Source organism: Amphiprion ocellaris, chromosome 8, assembly GCF_022539595.1.
Source record: "Amphiprion ocellaris isolate individual 3 ecotype Okinawa chromosome 8, ASM2253959v1, whole genome shotgun sequence".
Taxonomy (NCBI): Eukaryota; Metazoa; Chordata; class Actinopteri; family Pomacentridae; genus Amphiprion; species Amphiprion ocellaris.
This window is the reverse complement of record NC_072773.1, coordinates 17,494,236-17,516,680: the sequence shown is the minus strand read 5'-3', so window position 1 is coordinate 17,516,680 and position 22,445 is coordinate 17,494,236. Positions and strand designations below refer to the sequence as shown.

At 38.4% G+C, this 22,445-nt stretch overlaps 1 protein-coding gene and 1 long non-coding RNA gene across 4 annotated transcripts in view; both read right to left on the bottom strand.

Moving 5' to 3' along the window:
* LOC111583762 (IQ motif and SEC7 domain-containing protein 1-like) overlaps positions 1 to 22,445 on the bottom strand; it is a 205,546-nt gene that overhangs the window by 116,613 nt on the left and 66,488 nt on the right. The window lies entirely within an intron of this gene.
* Positions 1,056 to 22,009, bottom strand: LOC129349531 (uncharacterized). Its single transcript, XR_008602567.1, has 2 exons — positions 13,912 to 22,009; positions 1,056 to 13,684 (listed from the first exon to the last, which is right to left on the bottom strand). It is a non-coding gene; the product is annotated as an uncharacterized LOC129349531 (long non-coding RNA).

Below are 22,445 nucleotides of genomic sequence, written 5' to 3'. Positions count from 1 at the left end.
TATTATATGGAATTGTTAAAGAAGCTCACTTTTAAACATCTACAGCAGGAAAACCCATTGAATGCAGCACTAATGTAAATGTGAACACATCATAAAAAGCAGTAAAACACTAACAAGGAACAGTTTATTGCAGAATATGTACTTTTAATTTTTTGATATTTTAAGTACCTTTTTGCTGACATTACTTTTACTTAACGTCTGAATGCAGGACTGTACTTGTACTGAAATATTTTTACAGTGTAGTAATGCTACTTTAAATACTAAAAGAAGGATATAAATACCTCTTTCTTGACTCCTCCTTTACTTTAGTTTCACATCTATTATAAACTGAAATGTCCATAAAAATGAAACTGTACTGCATTGAGGACATTGTCTATAACAGGTCAGATGAGGGAAATTCACCAATAATTAATGTAATCTATATGTGATAAAACATTAACAGGGCTGAAGTTTAATTGGTTGCTTCCAGCTGTTTGTAGGAGTGTTTTCTCTGAGTTTGTTCAAACCTGCAGCCTTAAACAGCAGCATGATCCATGTGAGCATCTCCAAAAGCAAAGCAATATTAAGGGGTATGAATTCCTTTTGGACACGGAATGTAGAAAAAGAGAAATAATTAAAACTTTATCATTTGAATCTCTACCACAGTATTTTACTGTAACACTTTTGTGACTTGTTAATGTAATTTCCAGCCAGAAAAGAACAATTGGTCAAATAAAAGGCCGCTATAAATCAACATTTGGCATTGATATAAACAATTTGTGTCTTTACTTAAATGCTAGTTAAATTTTAAGAATTTATATGGGAGGTTTACAAGAACTTAGGTTCTTCAACAATACATTAATTGCTGGTTTGCTCTGCACAGTGAATTTTGAGAAAGAGCAGAATAGCAGAGCACCTTGAAACCCCTGTTTCAATTCATTTTCCATCTAGACAGGTTTTAAAATGTATAGACAAATATTAATTATTAATGTGTCTTGCATTTCCTAACTACAACTCTCGTGTGTGCGTTGACAAAACATTGAGCAGTATTGGAATGAAATCGTTTCATGACACGCTTCTTTTGAATGAGTTTTTAATCTTAATCTTCATCATTCGCCACCATCAGCATCCTCATCACTGACCAGTGCAATAGTCATTAGCATGACATCATCTTCACAGTTGTTAATCATCGCACAGAAATGATCATCAGTTCCATCGTCGTCATCATCATGTACATTCTCATTGTTTTCAGTTCTTTTGTATTTCATACTTTTATAATATATTGTATATCATCCATAGTCGATCTCTTTTTTAAATAATTTACATAAGAATAAAGTCAACAGACTGAAGAATGACTATCTGTATATTTACATAATGAGACACAGAAAGAGAGAATCAAGAAGAAAACAGCAGGTGACTGGAAATCAAAGAAAAGACTGAGAAAGAGGAGGAGGAGTAGGAAGAGGAGGGGGAGGGGGAGAAGCAGCTCGAGGAGAGAGAGAGGAGGGGAGGGGAGGGAGGGCAATCGACAGGAAGCCTCTGTGTGTGTGTGTGTTTGTGTGTGTGTGTTTGTGTGTGTTATTCATGTGACTCCTCGCTGAGTATCAAAGCGAGGGTGAATGGAGCTAACGAGGTCGTCATACGATGATGACCTCCTACCCAAACCTCTGATTTGTCTCCATGGCAGCAGATTACAATGGCTGTTGCCATGGTAAAACGTAACATTCATAATCTAATGTAAGAGTTTCTGAAAGTAAATTTAGATTAAAGAGGAAATAAAATAGAAGGTATGTAATACTTTTTTTCTTTTACAAGATGTAATTATGATGTTGATAATTTTCCTGTTGTTAAATAGAACTCAACATATTGGATTAGTCAAGCAGGGAAAATCCAGATTATCTCAGTTCAGAGTCGCTACTTTTATCTGAAAATACCTGCCTGTTTATCACATGAAAAAATAGCTTCTATTAATCCTCACTTCTCATCCTTTCATGAGTTAAAACGATAAGATTAACTGACTAGTAGATTAGTGGAAGACAAGCTAACTGTTTTAAATCACTGTTTTTACTCACAATATGCCATTCTGGACTTGTCAAACTGCACTAACTTGACACTGTATGTAACCTGAAGTTGCAAAAACCAAACTTCATAGTGCAATGACACAAAGTGCCACGTAAGTCTGCAAACTAAATAGTTGTGAAACTTCAGACAGCATCTGGTGCTGAATTAATGCTGCTGTATGAGTTCTACGAATATTGGTGTATTCTGAAGAAAAGCAGTGTCTAAAAACACAACTTGTGACATACACTTGTCTTACAATAGTATTCATTTTCTTCCGTGTACCCAGAGGAGGGTTGTGATTTCAGCAGGCTAAGCAGGACATTCCAGATGTCACTCTTCCCTGTAATGCCTTTCAGCTCCTCCCAAGGTCTCCTAACAGTTGCCCTGAAACCCTTCAAAGGAAGGCATCTAGGAGGCATTAGAATCAGATGCCCCAACTACCTCAGCTGGTTCCTTTCAACACGAATCAGCAGCGACTCTACTCTGAGCTCCCTCCACACGTCCAAGGTCTTCACCCTACCTCTCAAGCTGAGCCCAGCCACCCTACGGAGGATATTTGCTGCTTTTATCTCATTCTTTGGGTCACTACCCAGAGCTCATGACCACAGATGAGGGTTGGAATGTAGATTGACTGGTAAATTGAGAGCTTTACCTTCTGGCTCAGCTCCATGTTCACCACGTCAGTCCGGAACAATGCCCACATTATCTCACGCTCCATTTTCTCGTCACTTGTGAACAAGATCGCGAGATACTAAAACCACTCTGCTTGGGGCAGCAGTTCGCCTCTAACCCGGAAGGAGCAAGCCTCCAGTTTCTGGCAGAGAACCATGTCCTTATACTCAGAGGTGCCGACTCTCATTTTCAATATAACAGCATGTATTGCAAATGCATATGTGTATTTTGTCTTAAATTTGATGAGAGTATACAGTATGCAGGGCACACTGTGCATTTCCCAAACGATTGCTGTCAAAATGCCTTCATTCCAATGCCGCTGTGTCGGGAAAAGGAAGCTAAAAACTTGCCTCTGTTTATATCAGATGGAAACTGGGTGACAAAAAGTTTGGCAGCAGAGATGCTAAAATGTTACGAATAAATAACCCGACACCGAGCGAGATTATTATGCCATGTTGATGAGCGCCAACAAGACAACTTCAGCTCCCTGTTCCCAATGCATACACTTCTGACTTTACAACATGACTCATCTGCCATCCCGTGTGCAGGAAAATAGTTATATAATCACCACAGAGACCAGCAGTGCCGGTCTCTCTGACTACAGATGCGAGGTGACACGAAGTAACGAGCTGCAGGGAAAACAGAAAAGTGCTGCTGATGAGGAGGAGATTGCCTTCAGACAAGAGCAACAGCGAAGTACAAGAAGCAACAAGCAGCAACTGATCCTCTGAGAAATCTACATGTTGCAAAATAATTAAGACACGTATAAATACATACAACAACACTTAAAATACGGCTAAAAGATCACTCAGCTTGAAGAAAGTCTCTAATATAGTACTTTATGGCTTTATACAGTGATGCCTGGTGAACGGTGCAGCTCTGTGGAAACTCTAGGAAGTGTTGCAAGTCGCTGTGATCAATACAGATATGTATTGATCAGGCGATGTTATACGATCATCTCCTAACTTATTATTGTTGATAAAGAGGTTTTTCCTGTATCAATTTCATTTCTAATGTCCAGCTTTGTCGTATTTAATGGATCCCTGCATGGCCCCTGCTTATTAGTGCAGAACGCTGGTGTGTCTGTGTGTGAGTGTGCGTTTGTGGGTGTGTGTTAGCACCAGTGAGTCTTCAGTGAATTAGCAAAAGTATGTGAGAAAACTAACAGACCATTACAGAACCTGCATGAGTAGAGCGTATGAATGCTACTTTATAGACTCTACTGAGTAGAAGAAGCTAATGTAAACGTACAGGACTATGATAATTACTCTAAAGATGCTCTCAGCAATATCTTATAAACAAACCCAGAGTCCAAGCTGTGTGAAAGAGTTTCTTGTGCTGCCAGTTCCACTCAGAATCAAGACCTCACGCTGCAGCTCTGGGCAGCTTTCTGCTTCCTACAACTTTTCTTTAACAAAACCACATCAGCCAAACTTTCTACAAAGCCACCTGTAGGTTCTGGTCGATCTGGAGCTACATTAACACATAAAATGTATGCTAGTTGGCTGGCACAAAATTGAAGCGAGCTCAGTGTTACCACACCAAAGCAAGACAATTATGTTTTTTTCAGAAGTCAGAGAACAAAAGCAGAACTAAAGTGACTTACAATTTATCAGATGGTGGACTACGCATGCATGTTGCTTTCATGCCTGATTGTTCTGACTGGAGTTACAGATAGCTGAGTATGAAAAAAATCTGTAGAGCACTGTAGCCGTGCTTCCATATAACTGTCAAGTGATTTTGAAATTAACTTGAACTATTTCAAGAAAATGTGAATTAGTTAAACTAATAAACTATGAGACTATCAGTAATGATTAATTACTTAATGACAGTTCAGGTTAGGTGTCACAGTCGACCATAACGGGGAGTCGGCATTAGCACTAGCAGGGAGCTGAAATTTAATTAATAATCTCATTAATTAGACCTTAACATGTAAAAATGTCTGATGAAAACTGTATTGGACTGTAATGCCCCAAATCGGTACATATTACCTAACACAGCTTTAAGTGATTTCTTAATGTATTGCTACCAAATGAAAACAAGCAAACAGTGTGAAATGCTGATAGACTGAGCTGTAAAATGAACCATACAAAGGTAATGGTTAGCAATATTTGCAATACCTGTATGATGGTAGCTGTAATGAATGATTTTATCTTAAAGTAAATCACGGTAATGACTTAGATATGTCCCTGCTCATAGAGAAAATGTAAGTGAAAATTAGCCATGCAAAACTTTAGTCTACCAAAATTGTAATCACAAGGTTGATCATGTTCTAAAGAAGTTTAAAAATCTCTTACTCTCCGAAAAGAGAAAATTCTAAGCCTCCTGAACCATTGCATAATAAATTACACAACGGCACTGAGTTCACTCCTGTGCAATATTATTTAAATGTCAAATTATTTAAAATTGCATCGCTTATCAATAATGACGTGTCTAAGTTGACAAATACAGTATTTCCTCTTTTGAACAATCAAAAAAATAATTCTTAAGAAAGTCTATACTGAAAATACAGTCAAAATAAATACAGAAAATCAATGGGCCAGAAGTGAATACACCTGTAATCACCCACACCCAAGTTAGAAAACCTGTGATCTTTGAAACCAAACTGAATACACCTGTAAGTTCCAACCAGGTTAACTGTATGAACATCATTAGAAAATGAACTGTGAACACCAGAACTTTCTCTGTTTTGGACCTATGAGTTGTCTGTAAGCTACACAGATCATTGAAAACATCAGCTGCAGCAGTAATCAGAAAGTACAGAACAAGCCACAGTACCACTAATCAGCCATTGGCAACAATAACGCCACAGATAGTGCATTATTTTCACAATCTAGCTCTAAAGAACAGATTTGCTTCACTCTTGGCACAGGGGTTATCAGTAGGAATCAGAGTTTCTGTGACAGCTCAGGTAGTGAGAAGGACATTGCATAATGTCAACCTCTATGGATGACATTCAAGAAAAATACCATTTCTCACTGTTTGGAGCAAAAGTGCAAGATGAAACTTTGCAAAAAAAAAAAAACATGAAAAGAAGCCTAATGAATATTTTGAGGGGATTCTTTGAGTAGATGAGACCAAGTTAAATTTGTTGAGCTCAGATGGAGTACAGCATGTACTGAACTGGACTGTGTGCAGGACTACCACAGTGAATGCATAGTCCTGACAATGACGCACAGAGATGGAAGTATTGGTGATACTTGCTCTGGAGAAGTGAAAAAGGTGTCAGGGAAGATGACATTTACATATGGTACTGTAAATGCCAGTGGACAAAACACTGACAAGATCATGGGTTCTGTAAAGTGTCTTGAGACCATTTGAACTATAATTGGCACTAAATAAATAAAATTGAATTGAATTGAATCACTCCAAGTCTGCAGAAGCTTTGCAGAAGAAGAATATTCTATGATAATAAAGATCCAAAGCACACTGCCTATCACACCAGTCTCTAAATAAGAAAACTCTGAAACTATGACCTGGCCAGGTGTGTTGCCAGACTTGAATCCAGTGGACCATCTCTGGGGTATTTTAACCCTCGTGTCGTCCTGCAGGTCAAAATTGACCCGGTTTAAAGTTTGAAAATGTGGAAAAAATATATTTTCACAGTGAAACTTCTGATGCCCACATTTTCAACATTTTTGGGAAATCTTTGAACATTTTTTGGTGGAAAAAAAGAACTGTTAAAAATGTTTAAGAACATTCACAAAAAAATCAACCAAAATCCAGTGAATTTCGCTGGATTTTGGTTGATTTTTATGTCAGTGTTCTTAAAGAAAATATTAGAAGTTTTACTGATATATATGGAATCACTTTTGATATTGTTCGGATTTTTTTGGAAGATTTTTACTCATTTTTTGAAAATATTTACAAGAATTTTCTTGCCAAATTTGGGGGATTAAAAAAAAAAAACTTTTAAGGGAAACATTTAAGGAATTATTGGAATTTTCTTCCTGAAGGTTTTGCAAATTTTCAGAAATTTGGGGAATTTTTTTGCTGATTTTTGGGATTTTTTTCAGACAAGGAAACAGTATTTTTTGGTGCCCATAAGTGAAGACAACATGAGGGTTAAAGAGAAAGGTAGAGCAACTAAACTGCTGGAGTAAAGGGCAACTGAAAAAAATAGTCTCTGATATCTGCATGAAAATTTGTATCCTCCCACGTCAAGCAGGATCGAGTCCGACTGAGTCAAAAATAAAGGTGGACATATGACGTACTGAAAAAATAAAAGATTTAAATCTCAGTTATAGTTAAAATTAAAGACAGATGAATCAACTTTTGTTACATTGAGTTCCCTCTGTTCTGCTTAGGTAGGTGAGGTGAGGTGACACAATTTAGAGTAATTTGACATTTAAGTGATATTGCACAGGGGTGACCTTACTTCAGTTGCATACTGTGTATTTCAAATTTCTTAATTCTTAATACAATGATTGTCTCCACAGCATTCAAGTCAGATTTTATGTGTAGCTACATTAAAATAAAAGTGCATCAAAAAACATGCAGTCTCTAAGTAGGGGAACGTCTAAGTTGTTAATGGAAAAAAAATAATACTAAAACATCACTTATTTTCTTGGGTTAAGAGTTCTACAATTACCAAACGACTCTAATATATCACTGACTGGTTTTGGTTAATTGCAGCATGTATCATTTGGCAGAAGTGCAGAGTGTGCAGGATAATGTATTAATATAGAGTATGGCACATTAGAAGTTCTATCTTATCAAACCTTATATAATTTCCCTGCACACTGAGATGACAGGACAATTACTACGATAAAGAATTGGCATTTTTTATCTATTATCACCGATTTATTACATCATTTCTTCCCAAATGTAGTTCCCATAAATTACTGCAGTTTCACTGGCAGTCAGCACTTAATGTGATGGAAAGAGCCTCATAATCATGACGTCCAGGTTGGAAAGCTGACAGACTGTCACTGAAGATGAAGCTGACAAACTGTGCAAAGACTTTAAATAATCTAAATAAACATAGTAGCGTCTAATTTATGGTCTGCTGTTATCATTTACATCAAGAGAAAGTAGGGCAATAATGAATGACAAGCAGGACTCAACAGTTTACTCTTTACTGCACAGCAGATGTGGAGAGTAACTACGTGCATTTTCTTAAAAACTATACATAAGTCCAATGTAGATGTCCTTTATTTCACTTGAAGTTCAACTATGTTTCAGAGGGAGTAATTACTGTGGACAAATATAACAAGACCATGTTTACAATTGGTTTTAGAAAACTGGTCAGCACTAAATATAAGTATAAATACCCACAGGGACACATTAGCTGTGTTTCTAGAATGTATTTTAGGTGCATTTTTGAGAATAGCATTAGAAAAATTCAATATACCAAAAAGAATTAATGTGCTTTGTGGGACATGGAAAGATCTTTACTGATTAGGTTCTAACACAGCATACATTTAACTCACATTAATTCTCAGTCAGATCAACCTGTCATTCACTACATTTGACTTAAAAAAAAAAAAAAGTCGGCAGCAACTAAATTCCAAGCTCCAGGCTTTAAAACTGGAATAAAAGTCCATAAACCAATGGGGGATGTCATAGTGACTATCCCCATCTTCTCTTTCCAGTCTATGGCTGAGTTCTTTTAACCTCGCAGAAGTGACACAGGGAATGGAATATTGACTGTAACTAAGTATTGACTGTATATAAAGATGGCTGACTCCTCTGTGATGTCACCCACAGGTTTCCTGAAGAGCAGTTTTGAAACTCAGTGCGATGACTGTCCCATACTGCTTGGTAATCCAAAAATAAGCACAGAGGTGGAGTGTGAGAGGAGCTGAGGTGGGCAATGGACTGACCCATGACGGTGGATTGTAATTCACCTCCCATACAGTTGTCACGAACGACAAAATCAGCTACAGAAACCAACACCATGTTTATGTCTGCTGTGATGGTGGACACAATAACAAGTAGGTCTTTGGGGATAGACTCACTTTTGGAACCAGTCCCAAGTGGCCATTTGAGAAACTACAGTTTTGGGCACTTCATTTTCAGCCCACTCTGTGTGGCCTGCTGGACATCTCGGAGATGCATGATAAACAGCAGGATGAACCGCATGGTTGTTCATGTGTATTTGGATTACATTTTAAAACCAAGCGTAAAGAGGGTCAGTCATGTTTTTAAAGGGGCTGAACAGCAATCCTATGCTGCATAATGATAATACACCCCAATCCTCATAAAGCTGGTAAAATTTGAATCAATTTAAATAACTTGATTAAAATGCTTACAGATGAAGCATCCATAATTAGAATAAAAATGCTAATATAGACTAGTTTGATGGGAGTAAAACTTTGAATGCACAACTTTTTATTGTATCTGAGTATTGTTATAGTGCGGTGTAGTGTGGTATTTGTGCTTCATCCTCATTTTGTGTCATCACTTACAGGTGTAACACTGCACAGCTTTAATTTTCCAAACTATCTAATGTACTATGCAGTCTTGTAGTAGCCTGCTGTTCATTAAAAGTAATGTACAAGGGATGGACGCTTTCATTTAATTAGCTGTGTTTCCACCAGAGGATGTCTTTCTACCAAGTTTCCAAGGAACGAAACCCATTTTGATATTTTTGTTTCCACTGCGGTCTAAAGGCCCAGCAAAGATTAGGCAAATTTGCCAGCTGAAACAACTGCTTTGCTACATTATTTTTGCTCGTAACAATACAAAAACAACAAGAGGCATAAAAAGTTTTGCTGACTCAAAATCCCACTGGGATACTTAACAATGCCTGGACTTTGTCATGGGTCCATCTATCAGAGGGTTTCTTCTGTAGCTCCATATGTACTATGAAGAGGTTTTTTCTCTTTTACGTCTTTTCTTTGATTTACTTGAATCAGAAGGATGTCTTTCTTTCTTTGGGAGGGGGGAAGGAGAGGAAAAGAGAAGGAACAGGAAGGAGTCAAAGCTACAGTTAAACACACAGACAAAGACAGGTGACAGTGTAAAGAAAACAGAGAGGAGAAAAGACAAAGAGCTCCACTGTTGCTCCCTTCATCACCACCTCCTTCAGCTTCCTCACTCTCAGAGAGGAAGTCACTGAGTGTGTTTACGTGCACTGTAGTAATTAAGGCAATACTGTGACTTCTGAAACTGTCACACGAAACCAAATTATCATAATTTGATCTTAATCTGAGCAGACATACATGTAGACCAAGCTTCACTCTAACAGATGTCTGTGGACATGTTTATTTATGGATGTTTTACCCGACCAAACCTCCCAAGTGGTGACAGCTAATTAAATTTGATCAAGATCGGACAGCCAAGCTTGTTCCACCATAGTTAGAGCTAATGTTAGCTGCTTTTGAGATATTCTGCTGGCCAGGGCTAGTCACCAGCAGCAAGAGCTGTTTTCTGCCTGATTCTGGTTCGTGCCAAATAGCAACCATCAAAACTGAGTGATGAAGTTGATGTTTAAGTGTCTTAAGCTGCAGTTGTTTCTTAAAGTCAAGTTAAAATTTCAGTCAATTTCCATTACTGACAGGATAAGGTCACATTTGTTTTTGATTACTCTTCCTCTCAGAAAGTAGAAGCTAGTTAGGCCAGCTTGCTAATGCTTGCACTCAGCGTTATGTCAGAACCACCTGGGTATTTTATGTATCAAGCAGGATGACAGCAAATGACCAAAAACCGCAACCTGTGCCATACTGTTCAAAACAAATACACCAGTATTAAACTGTAGGTGAAGAGTTATCTTGGTGTGAAAAATGGAGATAAATCTTCAGGAGTTGTTTTCAATCTGGAAAACTGAAATTATTCTTCCATGTCAGTTAGTGCTGGTCATGCTTTTAATCACTTTCAAGGATTGGGGAATTTTTCTCAAATTTTGTCATTTCTATAAACCATTTGGAATGCAAAAGTTCAAAATGCTTATAAAAACATGTTATGGACGCACAGATCTTGGCTACTATAGAGTCTGACTTCTTTTTGAAACTAGATGAGTCGCCCCCTGCTGGCTGTTAGGAAGAATGCAGGATTAAATCACCTCTAAGTTGGACCGTCCATAATAAGTAACGACCCCCACCAGGTCCAAATCTGCACAGCACTGCATTAAAAAAGTTCTTTGTCAGTGAGTACTAAAAATAAACGCTCACTGAAAAACAAATGAATGTAGAAACAATTAATGCCAATTACAAACATCTATGATATACGTAACACTTTCTAAGCATGAAAATAATGTGAATGCTAGCAGGGCTCTTTGTAGTGTGTTTGACTTGACTGACATCCAGCCCTGGTGACGGCTGCTTCCCTTCTTTTTTGACACCTTTAAGTGACGTATTCAAACCTTAACTTCAGGCTCAGATGCGTCCTTCAGACACCTCTGGGTGACACAAATACTTGACACAAGATCTGCAGCTCTAGCTGAGCGAACAGATGGGACTGTCTGCCTCATTAAAAAGAGCTTGGTCTGCATGTAAGATGGGATCAGAAGCAGTCGTCATGTCACACTACATGTATGGTAGATAATTATTATTACACGGATACATTTACTGTAGCTGACACCATAAAAATATTGCCTTAAAGCTGGTTGCTCCCCGTTGTGCATGTAAACATACTAAATGTCATCGTAATATCACTCATGTCATTGTATTATCTCTGAGGACTCTTGTAGCTGCTGTGTGTGTGTGTGTGTGTGTGTGTGTGTGTGTGTGTGTGTGTGTGTGTGTGTGTGTGTTGTACACATTAGGCACCAGGGTTCTCCCTAAAACTGTAAACGGGGGGAAGCACTTCAAGTGTTTTTCTTTCTCCATCACTGTATTAAGCTGACTTACTTTGCATATGGCGCCCTGAGCCTCAGCAGGCCTGTCCGCTACTTCATCTTCAGTGTGACTCGCTTGGCAAAAAGGGGCCAGAAATTAGCTTCTAATTGTGGCCACGCCAACTTAGCACCAAGCTAGTTATCGTGATTTATAGTTCCTAATTATTCATAGTCATGCCAAATGTTGATACACAGTGAATATTTATTTAAGCAATAGGTTTCTTCTGGCTGAAAATGACATAAGCCAGCGACATTGTGTTAGAGATGTTCACAATGAATCTTAACTGTGTTCTTGGTATGCATGTTTCAACTAGGATGTTATTCCACTCGTCTCTGAGATTGAAGACTTTCTCGCCATCACTCTGGTCTTGACTCTTAATAGGATTCAGGTCTAGCCTCTGCCTGGGCCGCTCCAAACCAACCCTGTGGTTTTAGCCATGACTTGCAATTGACCAGTAACAGACTAGAGAACTCCTGCACCAGCTCTTCTCAATTTAATGTACTAGAACACTCTCAAAGATGATCAAAATCAGGAAGATCATTTGGAATGGCTTAGAAGCTGCATTTTCTCCAAGGGGCATAAATAATTATGGACTTGACATTTTGTTTTGGAAAAAATGTTAAAAAAAAAAAAAAAAAAAAAATCCACAGACATAGAAGTAGTTAGAATTAATCATTAGCATTTCTTAACACAATGTCTTACTGTCTTTTTTTATAATTTGTCATTTCCAAGAAATCTACCAGTCAAATAAAAAGATCACTATAAATCAAAATTTGACATGGGTATGCATTATTTCTTTGCATAACTATCCATGGTTATTGTAATTATTTTTAAAGAAATGTCCTTCTTGTGATCTTTACACCAAACTCCAGTCTCACTTTTGGCACTTCAGTGTCATTTCTCACACTACAGGACAAAGAACATAAACTTTCCCTGATGTACTTCAGTACAGCAACACTTTGCTCACTGAGCACACTGGCCGCTGCTCACTCTTGCTCCAGTGTTGCATTTGGGTGCAAGTAGATTGTTGAAACAAGAAAAGAAGCAGTTGTAAGGAGAACCCAGGTTGCGGTATGTAGGGATGATAGTAACTCTACAAAAGACAGAAAAAGGAGACCAAATTCATGACTCCAGTGGCGGGTTATTTAAGCCGACCAGGTTTACAGAAGAAGACCTCCAAGTGATGTGTGGTTACCTGCCAGAGTGGCATGTACAGTTCATGAACTTGCTAACAGATTCTTTCAGTCCAAGACTAGCTGAGTCTTGAGTCCTTCCTTCCAAAGAGTTTGACGTGATGCAGTGAAGACATGCTGTACAACAGACCAGAGCCCTGCATAGACAGAGTTGGGACATCGCAGCGCTACCTGCTGATGTTTCAGTGCTATCATGGTGATGTTATAAATAAACCTGGGGCACATCGTCACATCGAGCGCTGTCCAACCCTTGCCGAACTCTGTCTACCTCGGGCTCTGGGCACAGCATCATCAGGAAACAGAGGGGTCATGGCTTCATGCTTGGACAGGGAGGATAAATTCTTAAAGTCCCCGTTCAGACCCAAACCAGGAGGGAAGAGACAAGGTCTGAATTTGTCCTCAGAAGGAGGTCAAAGACTGTCTGATGTGTTCACATTATGCACAAAACTGCAGACTCATCGCTGACATTCAGCTGAGTCACCGAACAAACCGGCTGAAACAGGTGTGAGCTTGAATGTTTCCAGGTAGGAGACGAAGATCGGTCCTGTTGGTTTAAAGCTGCAACGCAACTTTTACTGTTCAACCCAGGGTTGTTAAACTTTAAGAAAATCTGTCACCAGGTTTAAAAGAAAAGAGAAACAAGTCGGATCAGCAGCAGAGTTGCAAAAGCCAGCTTCATCATTTTCTTTTAAAGGCTGAGTTTTCTTAATTTTGCAGCCTCAAATTTTTCTCAACAAACAAGCCTTTAATGTGAAAAAAATTCTTGTATCTTTTTCAGCTCATCAGTTTTCTTGCTGTTTGGTGTTTAGAGGTCAAAAAAAGAGACAGACACAGCCATGGTGCAGGGAGGACCGGGGTTCATAATCACCCCTCGATTTACCCGGGGGAAGTTGGGCAGGGGAGCGTCTCATGGTTGCCCCTGGTTACCTAGAGGAGGGGCTACTGCACTCGGAGGCGGGGCAACAGAACTGATGGGCGATGTCGTCATCGTCCTCCTCTCTGAGAGACAGATAAACAGACAAGAGAGACAGAGAGGAAAGGAGGGCAAGAAAGGTAAAGTAGTAGAAGAAAAAAGAAAACAGAAAAAGGTGGGAGAAGAAGAGTCTAATCAGAAAAGAGGGAGGAAATGCAGAGCAGTGTGGTAGTGGGATTTAAAGTCAGGAGGTGCAATACTGCAGTCTGCCACAAGATGTCAGTGCTTACACATCTCCAAGTGAGGGACTGACCTTCTAAGTTTTTGGCAGAGGTGAAGCAGCGTTTCCCTCGTCGCCCCGGGACACAATTAATCCCTAAAACTTTACAGAGTCAGAGGTGACCAGACTCACATCTGAGTTTCCTTAAGGGGAAAGGACAGGGAGGGAGGAGGAAGGAATGAATGGATGACGTGACTGGAGAGGGTGAGGTGATGGGGAAGCCAAGCCTTTGGTAATTTTGAGATAGTGTCCAGTGCCAATAATACGCATTAATGCAAATGTAATGCTGGCAAAAAGTGCAAATTAATGCGATAATCACCTCCGGTGTGATTTTTATAAATGTGGCTGTAATCCATCACTTTGATTCTATTCAGCAGTTTTATGTTTCCACGACTCATTTTAATAATCTAATGCCCTGAAAATTGGGCAATGTCTGACTGAGGAGATGAACAAGATGTGGAGACACAGGAAAGTGTGTGTTTCAATTCTGTAATGTCACTAAAATGTCTTTTTTAAGTGCTTGCTGCATTCAGTTTCTTGCAGATGTCACTTTAAACCACCTAGTCTGATGTGCATTTAGTGTAGCTTCAGAGAAATGTTGTCTCTCACTGTAGGTAATGTAAATTTGCAAAACGAGACCATGACCTCACTTCTTCTCTGCAATATGCATGTAGATGTTCTAAATTCAATGTGACAAAACATCTCTCTCATGTCTGGAACTGAATGCATTTCACAGTATAAATTGTGCAAATAGCTAAATCAGCTGAGACTTTCAAAGTGAGTATTTATGTTGTAATTAGGTTAGAAAAGGGGTTGCAAATATCCCGTAAAGAGGCAAAGAAATGCAAAGAAGAAAACACAGACATCCTGGTTTCACTGTATATCCTCAATGAGTTTCTCTCAGCATAAATATGTACAGATATGTTCAGGCCAAACGTAAGCCTGGAAGAGCTTTAAAATGTGCTTTTCTCCTGTAGGATAATTTGTTTCCATTCACACATTGAAGTAATTTGACAAAATCTGAAATAAATAATGATGGAATTTAATACAATTAATGCTTTAAGGTTTCTAGAAGTCTTACTTCAAGGTCAGGTTGCTGAGATTACAATTTTGAGAGGTCAATGGACTCAGAAGTGTTGGGAATAATGTGTGCATGAACATTTCATGAAGTTTATAGCATTGAATCGGTAAAGTCTCTAAATTAAGAGTTTGTTTAATTTTTTATGTTTGTGGAGAGTTTCCCACACGTCAGTTAGGGATCTGGTGCACAGTTCTTGGGCTCACACAGACCTCTTGTATATGGGTTCTATTCCACAGGGCATCTGGACATACTACTGGCTTATTAAGTGACTGCTTTTGCTGTTATCCTGCCATGCTGTCGTGTGCACTGACACCAAGTCAGCAACTTTACTAATTACACTCTGTCTGCAGCAGTTCTCTGCACTCTTAGTATAACGATTCGAGGGGGAAAATGTGTTGTGACTTTGGATTTCTTTTCCGACTTGACTGGCAGCGGTCATCTTGGTCAAAACATTCACTGCAGACATGATGACCTGAACGATGCAGTGAACAGACAGGATCGTTTTTGTTCATTTCTGGCGCAACTAGCCTCAAGTTGAGCATGTTTCTGTCCCTCAAAGGTCCTACGTAAAAGCATTACAAAGTGTGGTGTTCCATTTTTTGCAACAATTTGGAAAAACAAAACAAACAAAAAATCATTTTGTTAATCCTTTAGACAGCAGCAACCTACAATTTCTGTACTCCATCTCTTGGTAGCTTCAAGTAGGGTCACATGTACCATGTTAATTAGAGGAGTCCATATGAATGCTTCCTCTTAGTGTATTCATGACAACAGTTATTTTAGAAGTTTTTCAAGAGCAGGAAACGAGACGCCCCATCTCCTAATGCAAAAAACCCAACACATCTCCCGTTTCTGTGACACTTCTTATATGTTACACATGTCTGTCTCTGTAAGAATCAAATCCATAACTTTATATTAACAATCTGAGACTGTCAGTGGTAAAAAGAACTTTAGTTTGACACAGACAAATGACCTGTGAGATTACAGCAGCCATTTCACAGTTAACGGTTAAAATGTCATTGTCAGTATTGGACCAATTCCAAACATTTTCATCCCTATAAACCACCTGAACTCTAAGCAGATTGTGGCTACTTTATGCTCTTGTTTCATTATGGCTGACAGCTTAGTTTTCATTGCAAAATAAAGTTCTGGACCTCTGTAAAAACAACACAACCATGGCTAAAAGTGTAAAGTACCTCAAAAATGTGTTTTGTGCAGTATGACACAGCTATAATACTATAAACAGTTTAAAGAGCTGAATTTACTTGATTATTTATTTTACAAAAAAATTAAAAAGTGACCACAGGTGTTACCAATACTGAAAAAATAGTAACTCTAGACATTATATATATTTCATACTATTTATATTTTACTATTTGCATTTGTAGTTCATTTTCATATTTTTCTCCTGTATGCTGTGTAAACACAACCTGCAGTTCAGCCCAGTTCAGTCAAAAAAAAAATCTAATGGCTTCTTGGTTGCGGCAAAGAGTGCAATTTTTTTGTTTTGTTTTTTTGCAAAATCTTGTTAGTGTAAAGTGCTATTTCAGCAATTTTTAAAAATGACAATGAAAAATAAAGTGAGTCTGATGAAATATCACGATCTTCAGCTGAGATTTGGTGAGGGATTTACTGACAGAACCAGAAGTCACACGTGGTTAATTCAAGGATATTGGACTATGAAAATATGACAATTATGTCTCTGGCTTGGAAAAATGCTGTCATTTATTTATTTTTTTAAAAGAAAACATTCAGTTCAAATTGGCCTACAGGTTTTGGGGTTCATAGGGTTCATCAATTAGATCCAAAAGCATTGGAAAATAGGGCCCAGGTTTAAAAATAATGGAATTATCCTTTAAACGATACATCAACGTGATACCGTACATGAGTTTCAGTGGCTTTATCATTATGCTTTTAATAACACTCTGGCAGAACTCAGCTTATGCATAATGTATGTCTTGTTACACCTTGAGAGAACATTCTGTGTTAAAGAGGATTTCACTGAATGGTAAAATGCTGCCGCTGTGTCTGTATTCAGTTTAAAGTGAAGCTGCTGCAGACAACAGGAGAATCTAAGCTGAACGAGGTCACATTAGCTCACCCTGTCATAGCAGCTTGTTAGTCATCTGGTGAATCCCACTGCTCTCTGTGTGTGTGTGTATCTATCTATCCATAACAGCCCCTGAAAATCTCCCTCCTCTGCTGATGACGCATCCTCTCATAGCCCTCACACACACACATCTTCTGCCCTTCACACGCTCACTCTGCATCCTTAATTTGCGACTTTAAAATGTGTCATTGCGGCTAGGATATTCATTTAAATGGAGCTCGGATGGGAATAACATTTTGAGTAAACCAGCAAAAGAAAACACAGGTTTAATTTAAAGGAGCCTTCAAAACAAGAAAGCCACCGTGGCCAAGCGGCAGCCTCTGGGGCTAAAAAATGAAGAAAATGTGGAAGCGCCAAAAACTGCAGCTCCTTGAATGGCCACCTGAGGCTGGCTCCAGAAGCAAGTCAATCTTCTTCTATAGTTTACAGGAGAAATAAACCTGCTTAGAGCCATGTATTGGTCTCTGCAGCTAATTTTAAGATACATGACAAAGAGGGTTAAGGGTTATGCATAATTATTTTGTGGCTGCTTTGACTGAACAGTGGTTGTCCATTCACGCATTTTTTTAAAGGAGGAGTCAGGCACTGTCGTTGACAGCATGATTGGTTCGTCCATCATTTTTATATACAGATACAACAGAAGTGAGAGCAACGTCACCAAAATGTCATATGCTTCAACATTTGTATTGTTTTTCAATAACTACATTACTTGTAAATTCAACAGGAGGGTATTTGCATCATTGTAAAACTAAACTACACTTCCTACTGGATTCTAGTCACAGGTCATTGTTTACACTTTTTTCTTTTTTAGAAACTCTTGTAATTTGGCAGTGAGATTTGAACCTTATGCTGAAATATTCCTCTTCTGCCAAGCTTCTGCAGACTGGTAGCTATCTTGTCAGATTGTATTTTGGTATATCCACAAGCCTTCATGGTGCCATCTATTAATGTCATCTCCCGCAACACATTTTTCACCCATTCCATCACACCACTTCAATGCTTCACTGATAGGACAATGCATTCACTTTGGTGTCTCCTGGTCAGGATCCAGCAGAGATAGATTGTGAAAGGACTGAACTGTCTGTGGTTGCATCTTATTCCTCGAGGAATCGTTTTCCATGTGGAGCCATGATGGAGACACAGACAGACGCAGCCAATAGGTCAAAAACAAAACTGTTCTGGTGTTCGCAGGCCATTTTAGAACCATGTTAATATAATTAAGCTAATTGGAAACCACAGCTCTACTCAGTTTTGCTTCAGTCAGTTTTCTAACGTGTGTCAATAATCACAGCCGTATTCACTTTTGTTTCAATGATTATGTTTTTTATAACTTGTGTGTCAGTTGTTACAGCTGTATTCATGTTTGTTGCATTTAGTTTCTGCTTGTATTTTCAATATAGGCAAATATTATTGATAGTTCATAACAGTAAATATTCTACTGTTCAACTTAGGAATAACAATATTATTAAGAGTTGATACAATTTAGAACCATCTGACATTTAAGAGATATTGTGCAAGGGTGTACTCGCTTCTGTTGTACTGCACAGTCTATGGCTATGACACATTTAATCTTCTAATGCAGCCTTACATTAGATATTTTCCGACTTTGAAACAGACAAAACACTTATTAGTTACATTCATTGCTCATTTGAGTCTGCTTCTGGGACTTTGTGAGACAGAAAATTGAACTTTCATTTTGGAAAACATGTTGATGTTATATGAAACCCCTGTGAACATCTTCCTGCAGCGCCCCCTGCTGTGTGAACACCCACAGTTTGTTTCCGCGTAAAACAAGTTTCTAATTAACCAACATTCAAAGTCTATTTCATATTAATGTAGATTGCAGAATTTTTAGGGACTTGTAAGCTAAAAATAGAACAATGTTATATGCACAGAAGTGCTCATGTCACTTCACAAGATCCCGTTTCCATTATTATTACATCTAGACAGACCATTCAAAATTATTCAAAACTGTTTCAACCCTGAATATTAACCAGCAAAATGTAGGGTCAATAAATAAATAGGATCATTAGATTCATGTTTTTTTGTAAAATTGTCTTTTTTAATGTCTTGTATTTTCATGTAGATGAATCATTTATTCTTATACATTTAATGCTATATTGTGTCGACTCTAGGATGTTTGCACTCCTTTATATAATGGAGGAATGTAAAATCAACCGTTGCAAAAAAAAGTGTTTGATAGCATTTCTAGAATTTTGCTTATTTTTTGACTTTATTTTGTACTTTACTTTGAAATTTAATTCTTCTTTAATACACGTCTTGCATCTTAGTCTTCCATTGTTGGGATTTTTATCTATTTCTCTGTGTAAACAACATTGAAGTTCAATGCTTTTTTCCCCTTCTTTTTGCTAATGATACCTTTAGCAATTACAACCTGCAGCAAAAACACAAGCACACTGAAAAATAAGACAGCAACTGTTGGAAGAATTATTGAAACAATTCATATATGACCCTTTCCTGTGGTGCTGCTAGCTCTTAAACCAGCCTGCTAGTGGTGCTTGGCTTCCAGATGGGGTTGTTTCAGAGCAGGACGTGGAGGAGGGGAGTAGAGGGGTGATGATGAGGAGAAAGAGAAGAAGAGGAGGCGGATGAGAAGGACGGAGCGACAGGGCCGGGGAGGCTGCTTCACCTTCAGTGCTGTGTGTGAGTTGAGGGTGTTGTAAATTATTACAAGTTATTATAGCACTATGGGGGGAGGCGAGGTGGGGGAGGGAGCTGGGGTGAGGCTGAAAATGCATTTAGAGCGAATTTGACCACAACATGAAGACTTAATTTTGCAACTCAAGCTACTCCACTTGTTCTGGAGCTTTTGACTTTATCACATGGATAAGTAAGTGGACCTTGAGTTTGACTTATCAGTGAGTGATATTTTGTGCTCTATTTAGACTTGACATTTTAAATTTCTTCCATTTCAGAATGTAGAATAAATTAAATACTAAGATTTACAAGATAAACTTTGATTAGCTTGGATTCAGGAGCTATAATTTACATCCCAACCATACAACAACATTTACTATAACAAATCCATTCAGCATTTCATGTATACAAGCAAATATGTGAGCTTTGCATGCTATCTTGTATTCTTCTCCCCTAAATAAAGCTAATAGAGCTGCTCCATGAACACTTGTTTATGTTTTCATCAGTACAATGTGCCTCTGTATATGTGTCGGTTTAAATATATTTTGGTTCAGGGCTGTTAAATTGGAAAAGAGACATTTGGAGCCATTGCTTATGGAGAAGAGAAAAGGCTCTAAGAAGCCACTGTGCACTACCTAACACCGAACACCAAACAGTCTTACAGTGAAAGAGACTGGCTGAAGAACACAAGGGATCATTTAGAAGTTAACATGTTTACGTTAATCACAGTTGAGGTGGTGGAGACCAAAATCAGAGCTCAAAGAGAATAAATGTTGGACTTATGTCCATCAGATAAATAGAAACATGATCCCAATTAATCACTCATTCACTCAATTAACACACTATTTGTCTGATATGACCAACATGTCAAACATGCACAACTGTAAACATTTAAGGATGAAATCACATATCTGAGAAAAATTTGGCAGCTCTTTTTATTTCTCTTTTAAAGGCATTAGATACAGTTGTACTTGTAAAAGCTACACAGTAGTGCTTTCAAATGATTTCAGTTACCTCATGAATAGACATCAGAGTGTAGCTGTTTAAAATGTTAGATCAAATGTTTTTTGCAAAAATTGCTGGAAAATTGCTATTGCCACAAGGCTCTTCATCTTAGGGCTTGTGCTGTTCAGTCTTTTTACATAGTGGATGTGCTATTGCTACCTATGTATCTGGGGGTAACATACATTTTCATGCCCATGATATAATTTTGTACTGTAGTGCAGATACGACACATTCTGCTGTTAAATCACTAAGTTGCACTCAATATCCCTAAATTAATTCTTATAGGAGATAAAATATTAATTATGATAATCTTGTCATCTCTACTATACATTGCACAAATATTTAGAATATAAATATGTGGATAAAAGAGAAGTTGATATATAAATACAATGGGACTAATAAAATGATTAAATTGAGACAAAAGAGTATTTTTTTGCAGCATTTTCTACATACATGTCTAAAGTGTAACTCATAAGCCTTTAGGCATTCTGTCTCTCTGCATTAAGATTTAATACAGGTGATAATGACATGTATGTGTGTAAAGTTGGGTGCACCCCCTTTCTCAGTCAAGTATCACAGCCACTGGGTTTTATTTACATAAAAGGCCTCTATTGTTTGCTTACTCCCTTACATCAGGGCCCTAATTCAATGGATTACATAGCAGGTGTCAGCTGATTTTACTCAGTTTGACTCGCTGTGTACCTGCTACTTGGAACGACCTGCAGAACAATCCAAAGCTGGATTTATTTTTACCTCTTTAGGTTTGAATTTCCTAATTTGTTTTACTTAAATCTGTTCTTGTGTAAGTCAATGTATTTGTTTTTAAAATTTAAATACTCAATTATTAGCTACTACTTTATTAACTAATAAATATTGTTTTTTTATTGTCTTACTAGTAAATAAGACACCCATAACTTAGTATATTCCCAGTTTAAATGAAGGCTGAATGAATGACTGACTGAATGAATGAATGAATGAATGAAAAAAATTGGGGATAATTGGTCATTCTTGTTTGATTATCAGGACTTGTTACTTTTATTTCTTTCTGACAAATAAGGGAACACTCGTTAGCATGTGTTGCTATGGTAGGATTTGGATGAAAGATGTATGCAAAGTTCATAAAATGTCAAATGCAGACTGGAAACTGAACATGGCGGATGTCAGATTCGCTCTAAATGCACGTTGTGGTCTGGGGGAGGCTAACCGGGGGCAGTGTGGTGGGTGGAGGCAGAGTCGGGGAGAGCGGGTGAGGCTGGGTGTTGAGGAGGGGGGGACTCTGGCCCTTACCTTGCCTGCTCGTGGTGCTTGGCGGGGGGCAGGGCGCAGGGAGGCTTGGGCAGGCGGAGGCGCGCGGGACAGCAGTACTGATGGTAGGTGGCGTGGCTGTTAGGAGGTAGGCTGGAGGAGTAGAGAGAGGAGGAGGAGGAGGAGGTGGAGGAAGGAGTGGTGATGCTAGTAGGGTTGTTGAAGGAACGACAAGAGGTGGTGGTAGTAGAACAGGTGGAGGAGGAGGAATAAGACCTGACAGAAAGAGAAAGAGAGAGAGAGAGAGAGCAAGAGAGAGAGAGAGAGATAGAGAGAGTTGGGGAGAGGGAGAAAAAAGAGAGAAAAATAAAGTCAAGAGAGAAACAGAGAAAGGTAGACAACAACAACAACGACGACAACAACAGACAGGCACACATAAACACCATTAGCACAGTTAGCATTACATCA